Raw genomic sequence first — 27,743 nt, forward strand, 5'->3', positions numbered from 1 at the left:
TGTTCAATATTTTGGCTGTAATGTGAGAAAGGCATAGAGTCTGATGGGACAGGAGACAAAATAGAGCAGTCAGGAGTATGTGGAATGTGAAATGGATGCAGAATAGCCGTTATTAGGAGAGAAAGAACAAAATGGGGAGAGGCCGGTATAGAGCAATTGAATCACTGTTGCTTCTTCCTCCTGAATCTTCCTCAAAACTCCTGGACAGACAATGTGCAAAACTGGGGAAGTTGTCTCTTTGGGTGCAACAGATCCATCCATGGATTTCACATCACTCAAGTGGAACACATCCTGTGACAGAAGAGAAGAAATAGAAGAGGGTAGGATTATTTTTTAACTGTCTCACAACCAGTTTACATTTGCCTTACGATGAACAGCCCAAAAGAATTCCACTTCCTTCTCTGCCCATGAACAGATCTTTTGTGCAACCTGATGTAGATCCTGACTCTTTGTGCATCTTTGCTGATTCATAGAATCTTTTGCCTCTTGATTGCCCATTAGTACTGATTTCCCTGAAGCACTTGAGCGAAGTCCAGAAGATCATGAAATTCAGCTGATAATTTTCGCTAATTTTAGAATGTTTGTTTGAAAAGGGGCTCATTTATCTTGCTATTCCAGTCCCTGAAGAATAACTCACCACCCCACTTTACTGGCATCTGTTGTGACGACGACTTTTTTTTTGTGTGGAGATTAAAAAATAAAAAAAAGTTATGGATATACTGGAGCTACCCGGAGAGGGAAAGAGTTTTCTTCAGTTATTGGAATCAAGGCCTTGTAGGCTTGAGATGCTTAGACCAGTATTTTAACAGATGTAGCAGTAAACCCTGTGCTCACGATCAATCCCTTGCTGAAGCTGCCCGAAGGGAGAACAAGTTTCTTAAATGGGTTTATAGACATATCTATCTTTCTTCTGCAAGAGAGCCATACCCCAACTTGCTATGGAAGAAGGAAGGAGGTCAAACCTGTTTAGATTTGGTATAAATTCCAGATCTTGTAGTTGATTGCATACCTTTTAAGTGTCTGCTTTTGCAATTTAAAAAAAGAAGCAAATATTGGCCAATCCTCCAGATAAGGAAATATCTGTACACGTTCTAATTGTAAGGAAGCTACCGCTGGGCTTAATGGCTTTGTAAATACCCTCAGAAGTGATGATGCACCAACATTGAGGACTCTGAATCGGAAGTGTTGTGTTCATACTGAAAATCTGTGGAATCTTTGACATAGTGGATCGATTGGGATAAGAAAGTGCCAGTCTAAGCAGTACAGAGTTACCAAGAAGTTCTCTGGAGCAATCATCTGAATCACTTAAGTTATAAAATCTTGATTTGAGTATGAGTAGCAAATTAGTCTGGTCCTTTTAGATCCAAAATAGGGCAAAAAGTTGAATAGCATTAGAAATAGTATTGAAAATAATCCTTAGCATCATTGCCCTTGATAAACTGAAATAACTCTTCTTTTAGAGGAGCTTGATGCCATTTCGGATTGCAAGACAAGACAGTACTCCTGAACTAAGGCTCTTCTAGCTGAGAACGGAAGTCTAAAGAATATCCATTTCTGACTACCTCTGGCACCTATTTGTGTTGCACCAGAGGAAGACCCATCTCGTAGTAAGTCAAAATACAACCCTCACTGGACCTGATGTGGCACAGTCTGCATTTGGGGGGGAGGGGGGGGGGGGGTTGCTGCCGCTGCTGAACTATAAGCCATGATTTTCTAGGCATCCATGGCAAAAGTGGCATCTATTTTGTTGAACTCTGTCAGAAAAATTCTAATGAACAAATTATATTGAGTGACCAGGATGATCTTGGAATTGATTCCGTGAATTTTAATCGTCTGCTGGTTTCTGAATCAATTGATTGAATTCAGGACCAAATAATTTGTGTTTCAGAAATGGCAGATGATTTACTATGGCACATTAAATTCAATCTAGCTTCTATTATTGTAGCCATATGTGGTGTCTTAGTGCGAGGGAAGCATCCCTAGCTGACGGCCATAATAAACATCAAACGTTATATTAGAGAAGAATCGGGCTACAAGTTCCCAGTTACCCAGAAGTGAAAGAGGATATTCTTCTTTCTAGATATTCTCTAGTCTTTTTAACATTGAGTGTGTCTCATACATTCTTTCTTTTATGGAAAAGCTGGAAGTAGCATATCATCATTTTTAACAGTACTTTAATTTTTTTCCAAGGCTTCAGACTTTGAAACTGCTTCAGATACTACAGATGACAAACAGTGTATACTAGCCGGAAGAGATTGCTCTTTTAGAGTTTGTGAAAAATCTTCATCCAATTCAATCAATTACTATCGTTTTGACTAGAATTTTGGAAATCCTGGTTTATCCACATCTTACCATTCTTTTAGCAGCATTCCTTTTATTATGCAACACAATGTAAGATAATCTGCTGGTAAGACTTCATGCTGGATGTGGGTCTGTGTTTTTCCAATGGGGCCTGGATCCACTGCAAATTCACACATGGGCTGCACTGAGCTCAGCGGTGGATCCGCGGATCCTTGTACGCCAAAAAGAAAACGTTTTTCGGACAATTTATTGCCCATGAGGAGTCCCTCAAGACCCTGCCATCAGTCCCATGGGAGCAGTATACCTCTATCCTGACCCCTTATGTCCCATTTACACTTTATTCTTCTCTCAAACCTCGGAACCGTGTCCTGGTTCACAAAATGGTGGTTGCAACTTTCCTCTCAGGTTGCAGCCAGCCAATCAAGGCGTTGCTGTTGGTGCGGGTATCCGTTGCGCTAGATATACATACATCTTTTTACTTTATTAACTCCAAAACTACTGAACAGATTTACACAACATTACAAAAAGCTCTCTTTCTGTACCCAGATCTATCGTTCTGCCAAATTTGGTATAATTCAGTACAGTGGTTCAGACTGGAGTTGTGTCCAGAATCTCTATGGGAAATTGCATTGGGAAAACGTGTTTTGCCTCCTCCCTTTTTTTTTTTTTTCCTCAGTCCCTGCTTGACGAATCACCCTGAAACTTTCCCGACAGCAGCTAAGGTGAGTGGCAAACTAATTTTGAAATTCTCATGACTGTTTGTCTTGTGGTGCCAAAGTTATTAGTAGGACAAACACTTTTACTATGGAATCTCGGTCCTTTCCAATATCTTTATCTTCTTGCTCCCACTAAAGCACAGATGTTTTTGTTGTGAAAGGAGTGGGTGGTATTCACTAGGTCCTGTTAAAGCAGGCCCTCGGAATTAGCCATATGGTGATCAAGTAAATCAAGTCAATGCTTGCTCTGCCTACAACCAAAACCAGGTACAAAAATTAAGTACTGTCAACTCCTGCTATTGCACCAAGTGTGGTTGTAAATGTAATTACTTTGGCATGAGGGAGATGAATACTAATTCCACAGAGTGGGTTTTGTGCCCTTTGTACAAGATACCAGAGGAAACTAGCCAATACAGGAGTCAATGGTAGTCAAACTGCTAACTAATACTCATCAGTAAATCTATCAAAGCCAGGTACTTACAAGAGTTTACAAGTTTCAATAACAGACAGTATTTCTTCCACGGAAATATCATAAACAATCCTTCCCTTTCATGAGTCTTCAATGAAGGGAAACGGCTGATTTTCTAGAAAAGTCAATCCCATTTTCCAAAACAGGTGTCTCATTAATGTATAGAGTGTACCCTAATTGTATAGAATAGTGCTTCCATCAATGTTTTGATGTAGGGTATGAATTTGGAATCTGTTTTGTGTTTCATTCTGTAAACCAGCGGTTTGTCCACTTTCTCCTCTACTAGCCCCAAATGCTTGTTTTAGTCTAGAATAAACATAATCTGACTTTCTTTCAGTTACCTCATGAGAGGTCAGCTTTGTTTTTGTAAGCCATTAAGCATTCTGAATATGAGCAAAAGCATGCTTCAGCTTTAGCCCCAGAGCAGGAGTTACTACTCCTCCTAGAGCCTTTACCTTTCTGGCTGAGAGTAATTCCCCAAAGTTTTATCTAAAAAAGGTCTCAGGAGAGTCCCAAATATTTAAATGTTTTGGTGAACCTGTTTGATTCTTAAAAGAACTTTATTTCAGAACTAGATAGTAACCTGCTAGTTTGTTATTGAATGAATGAATGATTGGCTTTTATATAGCGCACGGCTACTCGAGTGTCCCAGTGCTGGGCATCAGAAACAGGTAAGGAGAGGGATATTCAGTCAGGCATCCAGAATCTCTCAAGTTTGAAAAGATACTTTTCAGTGCTTTTTTGAAGGTTGTTTCCATGGTGATTGATCTTAGATGACCAGGCATCTTTTTCCATATACTTGCCACCCTGACCGTTGAGGACACCCCTCTCCCTTGTGTTTTTTTAAACAGGGGACTGTAAACAAGCCAGCATTATTAGAGTTCAGTGAACTTCCTGGTCTGCACTCCTTGATCCTCTCATTCAAATATGAGGGACCCTTGTGAAGGGTTTAGTGGGCCAGTGTCAGGGTTTTAAACATTATGCGATTGCACATTGATAGCCAGTGTAGCTTCTCTCGGAAGTGAGATACTGAAGAGTGTTTGGGTAACTTCTATATTAAACTGCAATGCTCTGTAGTACTTGTAGACGCTGGACTAGGTAGTCGGGTAGACCCCGGTACAAAATATTGACATGATCCAGCCTGGATAAGATCAGTGCTCTGACCACTGTGACCTGAGATTTATGACTATAGGAATTTCCTGAGCATGTGGAGGATCCAGAAGCATGATTTTACCATCGCCGAAACCTGGGCACTGAAGGAAATTTGAAAATCAAACATTACGCCCAGATTTCTAGCCACTGCTGTAGGGGGCGGGGGGGTAGCGGCGGAGGTGGGGACATTATTTGGCTAGGGTTCTGTCCATCCTGGGAGAGGGTTCAACCCAGACAATACGATCTCGGTTTTGTCTTGAGTTTCATTGTAATTTGTTTGTTCAGTACAAGTCCAGTAGCACCTTCATGCAGAGGACAAATGATCCTTTTGCGCTAGCCGAGTCCCGCTTGTTGGTGAGCAGGAACTGCGTATCGTTCATGTATGATATGACCTTAATGCTGTAAGATTTGACCAGAAAAGCCAATGGGGTCGTGTATATATTAAAAAGAGTGGGGCTCAGGGAGGAGCCCTGAGGGACCCCCCATTTCAGTGGTTTAGCTTTGGTTCATCCAGACTACCTGCTCTTGGTTCTCAGAAAGGAGCCCAGCCAGCCAAAGGCTGGCCTAGTCACCCCTACATTTTCCAGCCTTTGTAGAAAAATGTTGTGATCCACTGTGTCAAACGCTGCTGACAGGTCCAATAGCACCAGAGCAACATTAAGTCCAGATTCAAGGCTGATCTTAATGGATTCAGAGACTTCTAATAGCGTTGTCTCTGAAGCTGGACTGGGACGGGTGTAACAGTGTTTTTGGCCAAAAAAGTGGTGAGCTGACAATTCACCACTTTTCCAAAGTCTTTGTGGCTGCTAGCAGTAGTGAGACTGGTCTTAAGGTTGCTAGTACTTCAGGGTCCACATTTGCCTTTTAAAGAAGCCCTCTTCTTGGAGTTTGACACCTGAATGGAGCGAGACAGAAAATACCTCCTGGTAAATTGGAGCAAATTGTCTGCAATAGACTTTAGGATATGAGGTGGCTAAGGGTCGTCTGGGGATCCTGATCTACAGTTTTCAAACTGAACCCTCAACTCCTCTGTCGTGGGTAGTAGGAAGAGCATCAGCTTTATCAGCTGTAGGCCCTGCTTTGTCTCCCAGTCTCGGGACCAGATCCAGATAACTAGGGCCCCCCAGTTTTGCCTAGATTTTACTGATCTTATTTTCAAAAAAGCTGCTAAGTCCTGAACAAAGATTGATTGTTCTCAGGCAATGGGCCATAGTTTTTGGGGCTGTGAAGCTGGAGTCTATCTTAACCTCTTCAGTGCCCCGCCCTTTCCACGCCCTGTGCCGGGCGTTGAATTAGCGGGCGGGGTTCATGACGAGATAGTCTCGTCATGGGCACAGCGCAACCGCGCTCCATGACGAGACTATCTCGTCATGGGCACTGAAGGGGTTAAATATCTTCTTCCCGTTATTGGCCTCTTAAATACATTGAGCGTAAAAAGAGCAGCACACTCGTTATAATATACATTGAGGGCAAATTTGTAGCGTATTTTGTCAGCCTCCAGATAGTGTCGCCACCAGGCTCTCTCCAGCCTTTTACAAGAAGCTCTCTCCAGGGCTAGTTCCTGTGAAAACCAGCAGTCCGCCATTCCCTTCCGTGAGGCCCTCATTGGAGCTACTGAGCTGGCTGCTTTCAAGAGCCAGATATGGATAACATTACCGTCTTCCGTGATCTTGCCCGTGAGCACTGGTCTGGACTAATCAAGGACCTTTTTGGGGTCAGGTAAAGATGCCTTGTTCAAGGATCTTTTCCCTTGCACCTGTGTGGATGATCTACTTTCTTTATGACCTGAAAAGGCCAGGAAAACAGGAGTAAGAAGTGGTCATCGTGATGGAGCAAGGATTCAAGAAAACAAAACTTGCTCGGATCAAAACCTTCGTTAACATTTACTAGTCAAGTCAAACCACTTTATTCGATTATTTAAAATCATAAAAGTATACTATACAATATAAAAACAGTTAAAAAACATAAAAAGGCATTTTTATTATTAAAAACAGTTAATCACTGTCAATAAACTTATGATGACTAGTTTATTCACTCCTGAAGGGCTGCCTGTCTATTCCTCCTACTCCTAATAGACGCAACAAGAAAACTGGCAACACCAAACATGATTACAGGGGATTCCATTAATTGTAAAAACAATAATGCAGGTTTAGTCTGTATAAAAGCTTTCTCTTTCAATATTGGAAAAATAAACCTTTTTCTCGCTTCATAATACAGAGGGCAAAAAAACATAAAATGCATGGTATCTTGGGGGGAGAAGTCATCGCATTTACAAGGAGCCGCGTCTTCCGGCCTAATCCATCCCTGTGAGTCACTTAATACTAAGTGGATCTGGTTGAAACGAAATTTTGTCAATAGCCATCTATGAAAGGAATTCGTAACAATAGACAGATATGGTTGCGTGGCTAAGGACAAAATAAGCAAGAAGTGAGCCCTAACTGTTGGTTTACTTAGCTCTTCTACTTCGCGCTCTGCCTCGCTGAGCTTATTATAGTTTATTTTGACCCACTTTAGATCAGCTTTACATAAACCTTCAGGATTGGAGAAAATCTCTGGGCGCCCCAATTTCTTGGTTGACATTTTAATGTAGGACAGCCAATGGATTTCCTTCATATTATCTAGTTTAATGCAATCCTTCAGGATTTTGTGGTTTAACGAGAGATTCGAATTTAACCAAATTCTAATCCATAACAGGATTGGGGCTATTTTTATTATATCAGAAATGTAGCCTATCCCCAACTCAAGGTGGACCGAATGGGTTGCTGTAGATTGTGGAAGGCCGAGAAGGGCACGTAGAAATTTGTTTTCTTCTCTTTGTATGGGATCAGGTTTAGTGTACCCCCATATTGCAGCCCCATACCTAGCAATTGCAATAGTTTTGGCTTTATATATAGCTAAAATAGCCTCACAAGGCTTTCCTCCCAGTCTTTTTGCAAAACCTGATATTGCAGCTGAGGAGTTTCTCACAGCATTTACCTTTGTAGAGAGTTGCGGTGCCCAAGTTCCTTTTTCATCAAAAACAACTCCCAGATAGGTAAACACTTTCACTCTGGTTATTACTTCCCCGCCACAGTAAAAGGTTTTAACATTGTTTTTACCCTTACCTAAAGACATAATATGCGATTTACCCTTATTGACCACAAGATCCAGCGATTTCATAAAATCCCCAAAGGAATCTAGTAATCTTTATAAACCGAGAGGAGTCCGGGCCAATAAAACTGCATCGTCCGCGTAGAGGAGTACAGGAATGGATGTTCCTCCCATACGCGGAATATCAAGTGTAGCTGTTAACAGGTTATCTTCCAAAGAGTTTATATACAGAGTAAATAACATGGGAGCAAGGATACAGCCTTGGCGCACCCCTCTACCTGACTTAAAGCTTGCAGTACATTTCCCCTCCTGCGTCATCCTTATTGAGGCTCTCAGGTCTTTATGTAGGTCGGCCAGAAAATACACAAGGGGCCGGTCGAGTCCTAGTTCCAAGAGCATGGACCACAGCCTTGACCTGTTAACTAGATCAAAGGCCGTGGACAGGTCCATGAAACCCAGAAAGATCGAGCCCCCTACAGCTTTCGTGTATTTAGATACAATTAAATGTAAATTAAGACATTGGTCCTCTGTGCCTCTCCCGGATCTAAAGCCGTACTGGGCGTTGGTTAATATACCTTTCTCCGTAGACCAGTCCATTATCCTTGCTAAAATATTCTTCCCTAGGATTTTGATTGAGGACTCCAGCAAGGATATTGGCCTATAGCATCTGGGATCTCCCCTTTGGCCCTTCTTGAACACGGGGATTATAATTGAGCGGGACCATGACTTCGGGAAAACTGTAACAGCTGAGGTATTAAATACGTTCGTCAGTATTTTAGCCCAATACTTGGGTTTAGCCTTGAACATATCAGAGGGCACCCCGTCAGGGCCTGGCGCCTTGCGCCCTGCCGTTCCCTCTATTGCTTTCTCAACCCCCGCTATGTTAAAACTAACAGGTATCGTAGGAGGATTAGAGATTGGTACCTCAAAGGTTTCCAGCTCTAAATTGCTCCCATAAATGTTTTCAAAATGGCATAGCCAGTCCTCCTCTGGGATGTTAAGTTCTAATACAGAGTTCTGGGTGCCAGTGAACAGGGGAGTATTAACAATTGCCCAAAACTTGGAACTATCTTTCAAGGTAGCATTATCCATTAAAGCTGCCCACGCATCTTGTTTGATTTCCTTTTTCCGGGCCTGTACTGCTATTGAGTACTCTTTCCTCAGCTGAACAACTAGCTGTTTGTTCCTTTGGCTATCGTTCAGAGCCTTTTTGAGTAAGTTATGTGCTTTAGTGCAATTGTGGTCGAACCAGCCAAATGCGGGTTTATTTTTGACTACTCGGCTATTAATTGTAAGATCATTGGCCACTTGAGAGCAAATGGCTTCATATGACGCTATTACATCCCCCCCATAATAGAGCGGGTCTGTACATGTGTTTAGTTCCGGGTCGACCTTTGTTATAATAGAGTGAAGAAAATCTTCGGGGGTAACCTTACTCCAATTTAATCTCCTCCCCTGGTCTTTAGCTTTTACATCAACTGTAGCAAGTGACAAGACTGTTTTATCCAGGAGGGAAAAGCCATTATCCAATACAATCGCCACCGGGTTGTGGTCACTGAAAGAAGAGAGTATAGCATTATAAAAAATCACATATCTTAAAAGTCCTGGGGATAGAAATATGTAGTCTATTATGGATTCACAATCCCTAGCTATGTACGTGGGAACACGGTTACTCTTATCGAAGAACCCTACCTCAAACAGTTCATTATTAGACAAGAGGATCTCCAATGCTTCCCCCTTAGAGCTATGTTCAAAATGTTGAGGGGATGTGAAATCTGGGCCATCGTTATCTCTATATTGGCAGTTTAGTCTACATAAATGCACGTTAAAATCTCCCATCAGGATATAATGACAAAAAGTGGTTTGATTTTCCTTATATGTTTTTAAAAAGTTTGACAACAGATGGAGATGCTCATTTGGAAACTCCCCTTGCTGCGAATTATAACAATTGACAAGAATTAGCTTAGTATTATTTGCCAAACTTACTTCCAATATGAGACAATTATGGGAAGTACAATCAACCTTTTTGACTCTTCCTGTGATGTTTACTGAAACCAGAAACATAAGTCCCCCTCTGTCTCTCCCTGCTGTCGAACTCAGAGCAGGAACAAAGTAGGATGTAAAACCGTCAATCCAGAAATCACAATCCTTATCCCATGTCTCTTGAAAAGCAACAATACTGTTTTACAAAATTTAGCCAGCCGTTATCGTCCCTTTTTGACCGCAAACCCGCAATATTCCAGCTTAACATCTTTACCTTTTCCCCCATACCATTAGCGATACTAGCAGAATTGGGTTGAGAGTTTTCATTACTCGTTATTACGTGTGCAGGTACCATAGATCTATCCCTTCCCTGACCCTCAAAATCCTCGCGTCAGTCACAAGCCTCTAGGCCCGAGAGTACCTCAAATCTGTTGTGTGTGACGATGTTAGATCCAGTCCTGCAGTGATTGTCAACATTATAGATTTGCGATGCTACAGGGGACCGAGGCTCATTAAAAGTGAATGGTCTGAATCTCCCACGATTTGGGGGAGCTTTAATTAAATGCGTGTAGAAATAACCCAGAGGACGCGCACAAACACTGTTTGCGTCATAGACCAGAGAAGCTGCCCTTAGCAGAACTGTGGCGACATGTTGGGGGTGTTTAAAATTTACTATTATACAATCCACACTGCAAATCTTTCTGGACGGGCCAATCCAGTTAGCCCTTCTAGTTGATAAAATTTGATCAGAAAATTTAATCGGGAAGCCACATCTTCTGTTTAGCCATGACACTGTTTTGTTTTTTAGTGACTCGTGCGATTCCTCGTGGGATTGTGCAGAGTGGCTATCAAGAGGGGGGACATTGGTTAAAACAACCACATAGGGTGCACAATCAGGGGGAAGATTTATAAAGCCACTTTTTCTTCCCTGTCTAAAACCTGATGAACCCTCTGAACCTGAAGAGGAATGTTTTGTTAGACCAGTTAATGGTGTAAGGTCGGGGGGAACGATTGCGGGGGCAGTTGTTTGCTGGGTAGGTTGCTGCAGGTTATCGTGAATGGTTCCCTGCTCAGCTCCAGCAAAATCCTTTACAACTGCCTTTGCTCTTTCGGCCTTAGCCAGGTGTGTCGCTACCAAACCTCCTAGCCTCTTGACTTCCGAGGTAACAATGTCCAGTTTGAGCACTAGGGGTTGGATGTACTCATCTAACTTGGCCTCAAATTTGGCTTCTAAGGTACATACCAGTAAGGCAAATTGCTCCGGGGATAAATTAATACTAGCTGCACTATTTCCTTCCTGTGGGACAATTCCAGCAACACAGCTGTTTTGAGCTGGATGGGAAGCTTCCGCTCTTTTTTTTACTATGCTTCCCCCCACGTTTACTTTGTTGTTTTCTGCAGGCTCTCACTGGTCTGGGGGTAGGCGGGGCCTCCTCTCTATCAACAATAGATATGTCTAGTTGTTCCTCCTGTGACTCAGAGTGGACCTGTGCATCAGCCGTTATAACCGCCCGATTGCCCAGGACAGGTGTATCATCGCCTGGAGTTTCCACCAAAGGATTAAGAGTAGCTTGGGGAGAGGCAGGTGGACTCCCTCTGCCAAGCGAGGCTCTCCGATCATTGTTAATTTTGTTTACTATCTTAACCAGATAATTATCAATTGAGCCTGCCCCAGATATAAATTTATCATGTTTGGCATTAGACATAATCAATACTAAGTGATAATGCCTTGCAATAAAGAAGCAGTAAACAACTTCCCCCCCAGCGGCAAGGAAAGAATGTCCTGATACCAGGATGCGAAAAATAGGTAGCTTAGGTACTCACACTAGCAGATCCTCAAACAGGGTCCACACTATAGAACAGTCTCACTTGAGCACAGTGACTGAGGTCATCGAACCAAGCTCTTTGGCCCAGCCCGGCCTCCTCCGGCCCCGGATGGCCACAGACGGCCCGCCCTTTGCCCGGGCTTAGCCCGACGCCGCCCGCGCGCGTCCCGCGACGCGGAGGGAGCCTCCTCGAATTTAGCGCCTCCGGGCGCGGAAGTGGGTGTGTTAGGGGGCGGTGACACTGCCGGGGATTGTGGGGGATGGAGTCTGTTCTCTCCGCGCAGCGACCGCAAAGGGCTCCTGTAGCGGCGGCGGGAGGGAGCAACAAGCCCAGACACTGGCGTTCAGCCCACACGTCCTGCCAGTAACCAGCGCATCTCTGCTGCTGTCCCAGGTGAGCGCTAAACACACAATGAGATTCGTGGGTTCCCCATTTACTAACTGTTAAAAGTTGTAAATGAGACAAAAATAATATACATCAAACATCGACGCGAGGGAAAGAAGCTTTACGCATGTTTAAATTAATGTGGAATAAAGTGCAACGCAACTAAAACCGCTTTTATTTGTAAAAACACTTTGCGCATGTGCAAGCTAGAATTAAGTAGAGATAACGTGACTAACTCGCTTTTGGAGGGAAATTTTTGCGCATTCACAAAAAGGACTAACGTGGTCTTGCAGAACCGCATGCCCGGCATCTGCTTGACTGAACTAAAAAGCCACTTACATTAATGTTTTAGCCCAGAAAAATAATATTAACATGGGACAGAGTAGAAGTGGGTAGTAAACAGTGAGAATTATATATTTGAGAAAACATCTGTTTATGATTCTTTTATCAATAGTGCGCATTTGGGCCAGTTTCGCATAGGACAGGGAAAGAAAGTGGAGTCGAATGACGATGAGTTGCGAATGCTCAGTAGACTCTGAAGATGTCCCAATGACCAAAGAAAATGAACTGCTGCCAAATATCAAGGACTGAAGACGTGGGAAAGTGAAGACGTGTATGCCTAGTCTATGGAGACTGCATTGAAATTGTTATTAAAAGTTGCAACAGTATATGAATGTGGAAGGAAACATGAATGAGCTAAAGGGAAAGGGTTTGCGAGACAATGGTACCTTAATAAAACAAGCATTTGCAATGCAATAGGTCTCGCATTAGTAAAAGTTTGAATTTTTGGTGTAGCAAATATTAATGCAACATTATGGTATTGCATGTTATAAAAGTAAAAAGAAGTGTATAGAAGAGGGAAAAAAACGAAAGGGCAGTTGGGTGGGTATTTTATAATGCAAGTGGTCCGGTATTGAATAAAAAAAAAAAAATTCCTGTAGGACACAGGGAGAGAGGAGCTAGACGGAAAGCAAATAGTGGTGTGATGTACACAAAGCAGGCAAGGCCTTAGAGACAGGGAGGAAGGGAGCGAGCAAGAGTAGTTGTAGTGTATTAAAGCGCTATTGTGTGGTAATGGGGTTATAACTATATAAGCAAGAATAAAAAAATTGTGAAAGGGAAGTTGTGTGTGTGTGTAAGAGAGTAAGGCGGGATGTTATATTGAAAAGGGAAAAATGTGCGTATGCAAGAGGAAAAATGCGAGACCTATTGCATCGTAAATGCTTGTTCTCCCCATGACGCCAAGCCTGGCACCCCTGGCGTGGACAGCATAGATCACAGAGAGCCTTCCTGGATAGGACTGCAGTGGACATGACATAAAGGATGTGGCCTAACAGTAAGAGCTGCCGAGCTGGGGAATCAGGTTCGAGCCTCTGCGTCGGCTCAACATCCTGTGATTCTGAGCACATCACTTAATCTCCCCGTGCCTACCAAAAATGAATGTGTCCTTGTGTAATGTAACTGGTGCTTATGAAAAGCGCTCCAATACCTTCGGGTCAAGTTCGCGCTATAGAAAACTGCAACCATACAAAAAACTTCAGCAGACTACATAAATAATTAAGATGAAGTTAAGTAATGGTAAAAATATTTAGTGCTCTCTAAGTGTAACAGTATGTACACCTATATTTGAATTGACTGAAATATTAATAAAAGGAACCTTTTGAGAAATAAATTGAGATGAGTTCACATTGGCAACCCTCAGTCCTCGGCCGAGAGGAGCACATGAGGGAAGACGAAGAGGGTGGTTGGTTGGGGTGCGGAAGGGTACTGACTGTAGCCCAGGGGTGGCGTGACGCAAATTGATGCCCTCCTCTGCAGAATGTGATGAGGGGCCTTTGACTCTCCCATAAGTCATAGATATTATTAGGCTCAGTGGGGGCCCTATACGTCCATGAAAAATCCTCCCACTGTAGATCCTTGTCTCAGTACTAACAGCGAGAGCTACTGAAAGTCACGGAAGTCTTGTAAAGTGTTGTTAAATTGAACGTGCAGAGTTCAGCAGAACACTGCCATCAAGTGGCTACCAGAGAAATACATATATGTATGTGCTAATGCATGTTTGAAATAAACTCGAACACGTTAAGTTTTTTGTCATTTTACTTGTTAATCGTTTCTTTTCTGGTGAAACTTTATGGGACCTTTTTCACCGAAGTACCAACCCAACAAGCAAGATAATGTCTTGAAAAAACATAAACTTGTTTCATCCTCTATCGGTTAGAAAAGGCTCACAAGTGTCACTGAGTTTTTTGTTGTTGTAGTTTTAGTACGAACTCGACCCGAATTCATGGTAGTTCCCCCTCAAATCTAAGCGAACGTTAAGGCAGGACATATTTAGGTATGTATTGATGACATCCATAGTAGATTTTTTCCAAATACTAAGAATTATCACAAAGAGCAGGCAGGTGGTGTGATTACTGTGTGGTGTGCACGCCCAAAGATAAGAGGGAGCCTGTCGTCTGTGCTGCGCTGATGCGCGTAATAGACACCGGTGGGAATGGGCGGAGCAAAGGCGGGACATGCGCCCGCCTTTGTCCAATTGCGTGCTGTATTTTTTACAAAAAAGAACGCTAAAGCCAATTGAAGCCTGCGAAAGCAAAACCACACGCACGAGCGTGTGGTCAGCTTTCTGAAGCCTGTACAAGTGGTATCGTGCTGCGCAAGCAATGTTGCGCACTGCAACGCTAGGCACAAGACCTAAACAAGCATTTACAATGCAATAGGTCTCGCAATGACATTGTTTTGAGCTATTGGCATTGAAAATGTTATTGTTTTTTTTATTTCTTCCCTTCGTGAAGCATTAATCAAGTAATGGTGTTGTAAATGACAATGTCTTTTAATCCCTGTTGACCCCCGCATACAGACATACATAGAAACCGCACTACAAACGGGCACACATGCATGCACATGCTGAGAAACACACGCACCCCGTCGGACACACTAATACATAGAGGCACACGGGTGCCGCTAAGCACCTGCGTGGCTTCTCTAACCGTTTGCAACAGAAAACTGGTATATTCGTTCATTAATACGACCTTGCGCGAGTAGCATGCACTGCAAGATTTCAAGCAGAAAGTGCACTTTGCTAACCATAGTATTCTAGTCCCCACCGGGTGGCAATGCGGTTTCCAGCTGGCTGCTCCTTCCAGGGGGGAGTAAGTTCACCACGCAGCTCTGCAGTTTGCCCCCCCTCACTCGGAACATAAAGCTCCTTTTTAGCATGTTCCCAACCACCAAGCACTGAAATGCCCTTCTATATTGCAAAAGGGGACTGGCCTGCCTAGGAGAGAGTAGAGAGCAGTCGGGGAAGATTTAGATCTGAGTGACAGCCTGATTAGATTTGAAGATTCCGGAAGAACATCGAGGAGGGAGAGAGTGGAAGAGAGGGATGCGCCGTGGTATGTCGGGTTTATAGAGAAGTCTAGTAAGTATATGTCCTGTCCTGATCCTGTCCTATAGTCTGTCTCCTGATTCTAACTCAGGGGACCCCCACCATTCCTTTGGCCAGAGAGGTGGTTTTCAGTATTTCAAATAGGTAAATATTACTCTGACCCATATTTCGCATATTTCAGTGCAATTTTATTTTTGCCTCTGAATTCTTTGGTCTCCATCTATCCACTCCTTTTTGCATTGATTTGTTTAATGAGTTTGTGTCATTGGCTGTATCTACTAAATGATTTTTCTCTCCCATGTGAACATGATGGCGTTTGTGCTGTGAATTTGCATTGAAAGAGCGTTCACCTTTGTCTGAAATTTTAGATAAACTTATGAATCTTACCCATAGTCTGTGGTTATTTCATTAATATATATGAATTCGTTAGAAAAATTGTTAATATCACCATCAACTAACTCAACTAATGGTCCAGCGACCACAGGAAAGAGTGTTGATTCATGAAGGAATAGTTGGGATATATATATCGTTTCGAAAATGTAAGAGCACAGGAAACTAACTGATCGACATCTGAGTGAATTGCAAGCTTGACCCCCAGCGGGTACCGGCGAAAAGTGATGAAAGATTGGGTAAATGTGTATGTGCCTTGTTGAATTTTGTGTAGTAATTTATCCCTGTCGCACCAGCTGGACAATAGCAGGCCATCAGCTCGGGGGTTTCCCAGAGTACTGCTATACTAGGCAGGATGTCTTCAATGGCATGGCCTGCTCTATGCATGGGGACCATATCAGCTCATTTATATTGATTGAGTGAATGAAAGGGAACTATGTAAACTCCATTGTCTACAGCATGCTAAACCCTGCATTATGAGTCATTGCCAAAAACATAAGTGTCATCAAAGATTACAATTTCACCACCATTTCCTAAATTTAGACACTAATTAGAAGAAATAGAAAAACAATATTAATTCTTGACTAAGTGGAATGGGAGAATAGAAAAAAAGTACATTATGTCTTGGACTGATGTACCATGCACAACACATCAGAGATATTTAATACACTCGTTAATTTCACTGTAGTTATTGCCACAACCAAGTTGGCAGGGTAACCGATCAATTAAGAGTCTTAAGGCTACATTAACATCTCCTAGTCAATCTCACATGTTGAAAGAAGGAATCCAGAAACAAATTTAAAACATAAATATTGACCAACCAAAAGCAAACTCTAAAATCTATAGTTGAAAAAATTGCTGGCCTGTTTGAGTGGCCAGTACGCAGGCATTTGCCTAAGCTTGATACTCCTTATTTTGTCCCTCAATATACTGTCCATGATATTAGTGTCGGAGTCTCACAATATTTGTGCACTTGATATTCCAGAGTACGATCGTTCATGGTACACTAAAAGGTTAACAAGAAATTGTCTGATGTTTAATGATTAATCTTAAACTTTAAAGATAGTACGCTACTAAGAAAATAGGTCTTTCTATAAATGTATTATTGAGAGAACAGTGCTTTTGAATTCCAGGATGTATTTGGATTGTGAGATCTGTATGGAAAAGGGCAATTTTTACCAAAACTCTGCATTCTGTTTAAATAATTGAAAGACTAACTAGTGATACTAAGATCGTGAAATACTAACAGCTTGACATATGTGTCTGACAATGTTGCTCGAATCGGATTTCCCTAAAAAACAGAAGACAAAAGGCGTTTTGCAAAACAGGACAGTTTGTTTAATTGGTCTGAAGACGATCTCAATTTACACTGAGTCTGGTCTCTTTATATACAATATTACAAGAGGCAATAAAGATTTCTGGCATACCATATCTAGTCAGGAATGTTGGTTGCTCCCTATAGAGTCATAAATAATGGTTACTACAGGTGGGTCTTGACCTGCGTGGACAGTGTGGCTGGTGGTAAATGTGTCCAGATGTCCGGCATGAGGAGTGTGTGTGATCACCATGTGTGCTAGGCCCTGATTGGCTATGTGTTGCTAACTCATGTGGCATCTGACTTTATGGTGTTTTAGGAGCTCGCGTACCCCCTCCGGCCATGTGTGCTTTATTGGGGCAAACTCGCCTGACCATTGTAATGTTGCTGCATCTATCTGTGAAATGGATCAAGAATTTCCTGTCAGAGTGTTTGCCTGTCAGTTATGCACCGTCTCACCTGTGACCCATTAATCAGTAATCCTGGGCCTAGACTGCAGGGCCTGCCTGACTACATACCTGGCTGTTGAGGTAGATGTGGAGTTCAGAACTGGCGACTCTATTAATAAGGACAATAGTTCATTTTTCTAATTAAATGCATCAATATCCATATTAACAACAAGAAAATTGGTGAGAAACCATCACAATCATTAAGGAAAGTTGAACACTAAATGCAGCCAACTCAGTTTTATCCTGGATGATTCTCTTCTAGGTAAAGTTGAGTGATAGATAATGTGTTCTCTTTCTGGGTCTAATCCAGTGCCTTGTCATCATTCTAGATTTCCTTTCCTCTGTACCCTCCTTCCAACACATTCCCTCATCCAGCCATACTGACACTCTATGATAGAAATGACTGTACTGCTGAAAGGTGGAATTTTAGAAGTTAGTATTCGAGAGGATTCCACCCATTGACACCAGAAGTTAGATTTTCACCTTTTACCTCCTTCTTTTCCTTTGGCATTTGATTCCAGGAGGCCTAGTTTGCTTGTGCTGGCAGTGTCTAATGGTGTCCCTTTCTCTGTCTGACTTCTCTTCCTCGAGGGGGTGATTCTACTGATCATTGTCCCCTAAGAACAGAAGGAACCATCTGATGAGGAAGACGGAGCATGCAGGGAAATCACATCTTGATCCAACGATGGCAATTAAGTATCAGTTCACATACCTCCAAGAACACAGTAACTTCCAGACATGGACTTGACCTGCACTGCTATGTTTGTATGATGCTGCTTCCAGTCTCCAACCCCTGGTCAAATGTTTAGTACTGCTATGTTAAGAGTATTATGCTCCCATCCCAGTCGGAGAGCCATGGAGCGATTAAGGGGATGGGGACAGAAGAGCCTCGGTGCTACAATGTCATTATTCTACCCTCACAAGCCAAGGCTACTGAACTGAGGATATCTGACCTTTAATTTTGTATGGCCAAATATGGGACTTAATATGCAGTCATAGCCTGAAAAACCTGCATGAGGAAAAATGTTAACTTTATATAGCAAGTTTGAGACCAAACAATTAGAATGCATCTAGGGGACAGATGCACTGTGACTTGTAGTACTGATGCAGCGAGGTAGCAATGTAATAGCTGCCTACACTTATCTGAACCCTGATTAATCTCATTAGTCCTGGGCATTTCTGTATAAACTTTGACCCCTCCCTAGCTCCTCACTGATGGCAATCTAGCTTAAAAACTCATTTGTTATTCTATTCTTTTCATGTGATTACTATGGTTGCCAAAGATGAAAGAAACCCCATCAAAAGCATAGGACTCCTCAGAAATATTAAGAACAAAAGGTAATCTATTGGATGAGAGACTAGAACCTTTAATGCAGCGCATTTGGCGACTGAAGCTACTAGAAAACTGATGGCAACTGAGACAAATCTTGCTACACAGATTAAATTCCTAAACCAGATTTGTGAAGGCCTTGAAAATCAATCCAGACATTTTAGCCTATGTATAATAGGAGTCTCAGAAGGGCTTGAGGGGGCTACCAAAGATATAATCATATGGGTTAGTGACTTTCTGAAAGAAAGTATAAGTGAAGATTTATTAGCTGCGTCTACAGCTTCTAATTTATCCATTTGCAGGGCACATAAAGCTCCAACTATCTCTTGAAGCCTGGTGTTAGACCTAGGATGATGATTGCCTATTTTTAAGACTACAAAATTAAGGACAACATTCTCATTACTGCCTAGCAGAAAAGATGGGTTGTTGCAAAGCAAGGCTATGTTTTTTCCACTTTCCCAGACCTGACCTGGGAGACCGCTAACTGGCAATATGAAATGCCAGCTCTTTTCAGAGAGTTATAAGCACTCTCGATTCCTGCTGTATAATGGCTGGTGTTGCACTTAAAATTAACTGTTAGGGTTCCTTTCAGGTTTTTACTGATCCTTTAGAAGTTCAGCAATGTATCTCTCCAAGATACAGCTCATAGGTTCTCCACAGTAACTGCGTTCATCCTTCAATAGATAAATGTATAACTGCCTCCAATCGGGAAGAGCCAACCATGTTTTCATGATACTTTACTACGCATCCAAACAGAGGAGGGATGGTTAGGCCCACTTATTGGAAGGGATGGACCTATTATAGGGCTGAGCGAAGGCTGGGTTATTAGAGACCGGGGGGAGAGAACGCGATGAGGTAAGTGAAAAACAGGCAGGAAAGCAAAAAACCACATTATTATTGCAATTAATTGTAGTCATGATTAAATAATTAAACTTATTGCCCTCAATGTAATGGGACAAAACATCTGTATCAATCAACACTGGTTAGCGGTGAATGGGCCAACATTAAAATTACATCCCTTCAAAAAACCTGAGTGGCATTTAACAGCAGCAAGACTAGAGGCTAGATCTTTTTTTGTTGGTTACTTAAATTCCCCACTTAAGGGCACTGTTATCTTGCTATTTGATCGCCCATATAAAATCACATGCAGCCTATCAGATCCAAGATGCACTGGGTCACAGTTAGAATAAAATTAAGACTATTCTATTCTATGAAGCACTTGTAGAGCACATAGCTACCCGTAGGCATCGTAGCACTAATAGTGCAACACCGAGGCACCAAGAGATTTGATTAACACACTATTAAAGGGAGATGTTCTGGAAAAGCCATGTTTTAAGCATTTTCTGGAACAAGAGTATCTGATTTAGCGAACGTAGAGAAAAAGGCAGGGTGTTCTACAGCCTGGCAATGTTTTATGAAAAGGAATGCCCTCCAAATATTTCCCGTCTGACTCAATACATTACACATGCGCATACTGTATGGCTCTGAGGATCGTCCCAAACTATATATACAATATAGACACTTGTGTACCTCCCTGGCAATTATATCGTGGCAGGGTATTTTAATTGTATACTTGACCCTACCAAAACCACAAATAATACACAGTGGATATTTCAGATGCCAGAAGTATGGAATACTATTCTTCCACCAAGATAGAGGGCCTCGATCTGATTGATCTTTTGAAATGGATACCTTGGACAGAAGAGCAAATACATGATATTCTTTCCATTGTCACTACTCTAGGGTTTAATTCTTTCTAATTAAAACAATACAAGAGTTACATTTTTTATCTAATTTGGTACTCTGATTATGCATCACTGTCTTTAACTCCAAATATTGAGCACAGCCCATTGAACACCCTTACGTGAACAATCCTTAAATCTTTACTCCAATATTGCAAAGTGAAGCGCAAACAGGCCAGGCTGAGATGGGCATTTGGGGCAATAATACCTGTTTTCCTGTCTCTTTCCTTGCCGAGCACCTCCTCTCTATTGGCGACTCTGCATCGGTTTGCTATGTTGCAGGAATGTGGTCAGTAAAGTGCTAATCCTGCAGCCTTGCAACATCCTCCACAACAGATGAAATAGAGGCTACTGCTTCTACAGCAGTAAGGCTTTCAATAACAGACAACTGAAAGTCAGGGAAGGACACCAGTCTTTCTGTGTAGGTCTGATAAAAGACAACATATGCAGTGTATGTTGCAAACTGAATCAGGTGATTAACCAACTTCTTATACCATGTACGAGGTTTATGACTCACTTTATATGGTTGAAGGACTTGGTTGTTTTTATTCACTCCACCCATGTAATTGTAATCAAGTATACGGGCAGGCTTGTGGATTTCTACCATCTGTCCCCAAACTGTGACGGAAGGGCTCGCATCTTGAACTGTAGTGAGCACATATACTTCCTGCCTGTCTGAGAACTTGACAGCGACTAGTTTGTTGCAACTTAATAGACAGCTCTGCCCTTTTTGGGGTTTCTTGCAAACAAACTCCTGCGTGAATCCTTTACGGTGCTTTCTAATGGTACCACAAACTACAGTGCCAGCTCTGTACAGGTCACTAAGTAGCTGGACTCCTGTACAGAAAATAGCTACATAAAGATAATGACCTTTAGAAAGGAGTGATTGGGCAAACTCACATACAATGTTCTTACTAGCTTCTAATGTGGAAAGACAACCTGCAGGATTTATTGCTGAGTCCTTCCCTTTGTAAACTCTCACACATAACCAGTAGAGTTCTCGCACATGTGCATCTTGATGCTATAACAAAAAGCTCTTTTACTAGGTATGTACTGTCAAAACAGCAGTTACACTTTGTACAATATCGAGTACTCATCAACTGCTACATTCTTTACAGGAGAATATATCTCTGGAACTTGGCAGGCAAATGTTCAACGATGGGCCATTTCGAAAAGTCTGTCATGGTCTGGGTAGTCCCAGGGCAGTGCAGCAGAAATGTCATTGAAATGTAGCATATGGGAAAAATCAAAAACCTGTCTCTGCTCATGACCGGTGTGAAACAGGGTGCTATCCAAAGCTCCCTAAATTAAGTTGGAGTCTACAGATGTGCCCTAGAGGGAGGCACCAGAGTGCCCCCATGCTCTCTCAGAAACTGCTCAGCATACAAAGTTGTTTGCTGCACAATTTCTTCAAGGACGTCTGCATCCAAAAAACATGAAAGTAGTCAATAGGCAAAAGATTTGCTGAATTGATCTTACATCCAACATCTCCAGTAAAGGGGGAACATACTGGATGAACTAAATTAGGAGTCTGCCAAGTGGGCACTCTTTCTGGTCTTGGCATCCTATCTGCCTGTACTCTACACTGTCACTAGCTTTTTGCTGTACAGTTAGTGCTTGTAAAGGGACCTCATGACTACCAAGGCCATGTTCCTCTGAATCACTGGGAGATGAGTCTGTCTCAGCTTCATACCATGCCTCACAGCTCTCCTCCATTATTCAAGTTAGAGCTTCAGACACAGTCACCCAATGAGATGCCATATCTGTTATCCAACTAAAACTTTCCGGCCTAGGTTGAATGCAGAGATACTTGTAGAAATCATTGTTGTGTATGGAGGTGAAAAGGTGTGCTATTAGGTGAAAGAATGTAATGCTGTGACAGTGTAGTACAGAGTGATCACAACAACAGACTCAAATTCATACTTATCTGACACAAAGGACTTCTTGAAAGATCCAACACTGCCAAAAACTTCTCCAAACATCCAATGTTGCTAAAAATATCTCCAACAAAGCTAAGAGAAGATAAGAAAAACAAGCATTGGCATAGCCAATAGGTCTCGCTTTTTGGATCTTTTAAGTGTTTAGCCAAGCAGCACATTATCCTGGGTGCTGTGCCGCCAGGGATTGAAGAGCTATATAATTTCTACACACTGGATGTGAAAGAAATTGTGAATAGTTTTATGACCAATTATTGCTCTTATTGTTTTTTTAAGTTTGATAAATGGCAGGACTACCTAATAATCTGTTCAATGTAGGCAAGACCCGAGGTACACCTAACGCTTGAAAGGGCAAATTTGGTGCAAAAAGATCTTGTATGAGCATTACACCTAGCTAATTGCTGAAACTGGGATTTGAGCATTACAGGATCTTACTGGAAATAAAGAGGACTAATAAAATGTCAGTTGCACCACTAAATTATATACACATAACTGCCTCAATTTGAAAAAGCGTTAGAATAAGGTGTGGCCTCATGGCAAAAATAGAACAAACTTAATGCAGGCAAAATAATTGTGACCAAGAGGGCAGTATGGTTAGGACACTTGCATGGAGTATCCTTGAAAAACGTCTAATTGAAATACATAAATCAAATTTGCAGTTTTCTAGGACACACATATATCAAACATATAAAATTGTGATATGTTTGTGAAATATGATTGAGGGAAAATATTTGATAGCACTAAGAGCAATAGAACCAAAAAGCATTATTACAACCATAAGGTCAACACACAATCTCTTTGTAAGGTGATTGTACATTAACTTAGCCAAAACATATTGAGCTCAAGAGGCAACTACTTCTATGTGATGAAGAGAACATTCTATGGATGACAATTAACTGGCATTTACAAGTTAAACACAGTATTTTAACTCGTGAGTCACAGCCAATAAACACGGCTACACTACCGGCACACAAGTGGTGTCAAAAAGTTGAAGGACTCTATCAGTTTGCGTTCACGCATATGAGGAAGCAACTTGTTCAGTGCTTGATTATCAAAACCTGCATTACTATGACGCTGGAAAACTGCAAAAATTTTTTTACCGTTGTTCACTTTAAATATGTCACCATAATGGGGCGATTTGGTCCCTGCTTAAGAGTGGTTGTACACACGCCAAACAAATGTTCCAATGATATGGAGTATTCACGCCAAAACATGTTTAAGAGAAACATTTAACAACTCTTGGACAATTTCACCGACTAAGCAAATTCAGTTGCATCAAATACTGTAATTCCCGATCCCTAAAGGTAGCATTTGCGTCGTGATTACTGGGGACGAATGAAAATACCCGTGAACATGTGGAGGCTGGAGTGTTTCAAAGAAGGTTACTGGACTTTAGCATCCAGGACAGTTGCACTCCTCCTCTTTTCAACTGTGTACCAAAGAAGACTGTATTCTTTACAGCAGCACTAGTCCACGAGCCATGCAAATATAGCGCATGCTTCTACATCTAGTCCTCAGCCCACCCACTAGTGAGAAACAGACGATAGTTAAGGAACACACTTTACATGAGCCCCTCAGTGTTCCACTATCTATACTATATACTTAATGCAGAATTACTGGTGGCACGGTCCGCAGTGTCAACATGAGCATTTAACACCCCAAAGGAAAAAAAAATTTTTGACCGTTTTGAGCATCGATAATGATGGCGAAAATAGTCTGAGGAATCGGCGGAGGAGAAAAAAGGAAAAAAAAGTATATAGAGAATATAGTACAGAGAGAGCAGAGATTGGTCTTGCTGACAATCTTTGCAGGACTGGGGGAGTAGCACACGCGTGCTTGTAACAGTAGAAGCAAAACACACTGCTGGCACTGCAATCCTGTGTTTGCTGGCCCGGGTGTGGTGCATGCGCACGCAGGCGGCTCTTTTTGGAAGCACATACTCGTGCTTGTGGCGCGCCCCTTGCGGGAGCGCGCAGGTGTATGCCGCCACAAGCGCGAGTATGTGCTTCGAAAAAGAGCAGAACGACGGCTAAAGGTCCTCCTAAGCAACGCATGCGCGCTGCGTAGGCGAGACCTAAAAATAGTTAATGTTGCAACAAACACAATGCCTGGGCAAAATTCTTTATAGAACATGCTCCTTGTGAAAGAGCAAAATAGGGATGATTCACAATAAACATAGCCATTTTCACCATGTGCCCTGCTGCTGCCACCCATATTAACCCACTTCATGCCGGGCGTGGCGCAGGGGTGACATTCTGATGAAGCAATCCCTCTAATGGGTGGAGCGTACAGTCTTGAAGACTGTGCACTGCACTACGAATGACAGCTCGTTCCCGAAGCCTGCTTGCCTTACCTGCTGTTAGGCGTCCTACTGCTTTAGCGTTTCAGCGTCCCTGCTCCTCGCAGCTCTAGCATAGGGTTTGATTGTTGTGTCGAGTCCGTTTTGCTTAGTTTCTCTTCATGAACCTGATTGGAAGACTGCTGGTACCTAAAAAGACCAAGAAAGAAAAAACAATATCGAGTTGTATTATTAAGAGATACTTATCTGATAGAATTATTGGTGGACTTGTTGACTGGAAGTTGTTTAACATACCCTTTCTGTGCAAAGCTCTAGAAAAAACAACATACTAGCAGTATTTAATGACAATTATGTTATATGAATGTGCAGAAAGAAATGACATTTAGTAAACTGATCACGTTGATAATATACTTGAAATTGTTTGGACTTTATTTTTTAGAAATGCCACAAAAGGGTTTTTTCGTTTGAGCCTTGTTATGTAAAGAGTTTTCTTTAGGTATTTCAGACGGAGAATAATTTGTTATTTAATATGAGCATCTTGTAAATCAGTACCAGTCAGAAGCCCTCTCTCAGAGAGCATATTGGTAAGTGTTAGATGTGAGATTAGAGCAACAGACTAAACACATAGAAGAGGATGTATTATTGAATCGTGAAACACTAAGGGGTAGATGTTCCTGAAGAAGGATCCGGCCAAATAGGTGTCGGAAAACAAAGGGGAAGAAGGTATTTCAGGATAGATGGATGGGTCAGGGAGAAATTCCTTTATTTGGAAAAGTTGCCCTCATACACCGGTGAAGGTGTCATGCTTCATCATTGGGCATTTTTGCCCTCGTGGAGAGGGCACTTTGGCGGAGATCTTTTAAAGTAAAACACGCTGTAGTGGTGAGTGCAAGTGGGTGGCTCTAGTGTGGTAGTGGGTTAAAAATATCACGGTGGTGCTCAATAAAAGAAAGTTTTTATTCTTGGGTCCACCGGAAAATGTATAAACAGAAGCCAAACTACTCCTTTCCACTAATGAGGGAATTCAGTTTGGTCAAAAGTGTTGGTGCAGTGAGTGGGGTCGACATGTTTCAGACTCTATTGGTTCAGAAGGGATACTCAGCGTTTCATCAGGACCAGATATAGTATGAGAAAGAAGATTTTTTTTATTAAAAAACAGGGGGGAGCCTCCCTGAGTTTTATTCGGTGAAAGACTGAGTAGTTAGGTGCTGGAGTTTTTTTTTTATACATATCAGTCACCTAAGGAAAATCCAACCTGAAAGAGACAGAGTAGAAAAAATAGTGTAAGCATGCATCAGCCACAGGGAGAATGTAGTGGCTAGATATTGGTGGCACGCTAGGAACAAAGACGTGCTATATGTGTGGGGGAGTTTGTATCATAACTGTGTGTCACTCATACACAGATTGCTTTTTTAATTGTGAGTGATCGATGATCACAGACCCAAAGAAATGCACTACATCTTTAGCAAGACCATTAATACTCATCCCACCTAGCACATATACAAATCTATATAAAGGAAAGTTGAGCAGTAGTATCCCTCTTACCCTCTCGAAGTGCAGGGGGAGTGCCTCTGACGTAATAGCAGGCGTTCGCTTCAAGCGATCCGTTGGATGAGGCAACATGAAGGGGCTTGGGATTACTAGTGGAGAAGACAGCGAAATAAAGAGGTCAGGCAGTCAAGGAGAAAGCCTAGCTGCTCGTTCAAGCATAGTTGGTGTCCACTGTTCGCTTTCGGCATAGTCAACTGCCCACATCTGCTAGCCCAGAAGGAGCCTGTACCTGAGAGCAGCCGAGTTCAAATAGTCCTGGCACTGTCACTCAGTATGCCGGCTCTGCGTCAGACTTGGACGAGAAAGCTGGGCAAGACACTTAAGTGGGGGTGTGGCCCAAAAACATCTGCCAAAGGCTAAATATAATGTCGGCCATCTTAGAGTGGTAATGCATGTCCATGTTAGCTCGCTATGAATGTCTCCACAGAAAAGAGGAGACTGTGTGGCAAAACAGACTTACAGGAAAAGAAATATCGAAGTCCAAAAGCAATAGGGGTATATGGTAGCAGGCAAATTACTAAGGGAATAAGTATCCATAGGGTAATGTATATAATGGGACACAGGAGATAGGTGATCCCATTGAGATCTCAAACAATTGTTGTTGGGACGTGTCCTAAAGTAGAGGGGTATGATGGAATGTTGTAAGGGGGTGGAAATCCTAAGGTGTTTATAATGTAAGTGCCTGCTCATATGTTCAGTGTATGCAAGATCTAAGCTCAGGATGAAAGAGCGACAAAAAATGTTGGGTGTTGACAAAGTGGTATCTCTTAAAAGGTATAGTAGTTTGATAAGTATGTGTTCGATTTCAGCTGGAAGAACTCCATTACTCAAAAATATTTTCTTACTTAAAAAGGTTTTTTATGAATACATTGCTGTGTCCTTCTAGGTATAAATAAGCTCGGTGCCTCAAGGGATTGTGCAGATTACATAGTGCACTCAGACCACCGTATGTCATTGTTCAATCCGTGAATGTATGTCTTAAGGTGAAACACCCACTGCTGTTCTCTTGAGAAAAGGGACCCCGTGTTCCATTTGTGGTTAGCCTCAATTATGTTCCACTTCAGAGTGTCCACCTTGTGGTTAAACACTAGAAAATGGGACGAGATCTTAGTACTAGTCCTCCTGCAGCGTATGGTTCCACGATGTTCAGTTACATGTGTTTTCACCATTCTGGTAGTCATGCCTACATATCTAAAACCACAGGGGCACGTGATGAGGTATATGCAGTTCTTCGTATTGCAATTGGTGTGGTGCCTTTGCTCCCATGGGTGTGGCAGGCCAATATCAATTGTCTTGGTAGCTTGTGTTAGGGGCATACTGTACAAGATCCGCAGGTAGTCCCCAGAGTGTGGCCTGGGTGTCTCTTGGCAAAGTAGGTCGAGTATGAACAAGCATGTCTCTGAGGTTATCTGTGCGATTG

General features: G+C 42.2%; 1 long non-coding RNA gene across 1 annotated transcript; it reads right to left on the reverse strand.

Annotated features, from left to right (window-relative positions):
* Nucleotides 1-26,597, reverse strand: LOC146789747 (uncharacterized). Its single transcript, XR_014969860.1, has 3 exons — nucleotides 26,318-26,597; nucleotides 24,827-24,961; nucleotides 1-291 (listed from the first exon to the last, which is right to left on the reverse strand). It is a non-coding gene; the product is annotated as an uncharacterized LOC146789747 (long non-coding RNA).
* Nucleotides 26,598-27,743: the final 1,146 nt, after the last annotated feature.

Source organism: Triturus cristatus, chromosome 10 (genome assembly GCF_964204655.1).
Source record: "Triturus cristatus chromosome 10, aTriCri1.1, whole genome shotgun sequence".
Classification (NCBI taxonomy): domain Eukaryota; kingdom Metazoa; phylum Chordata; class Amphibia; order Caudata; family Salamandridae; genus Triturus; species Triturus cristatus.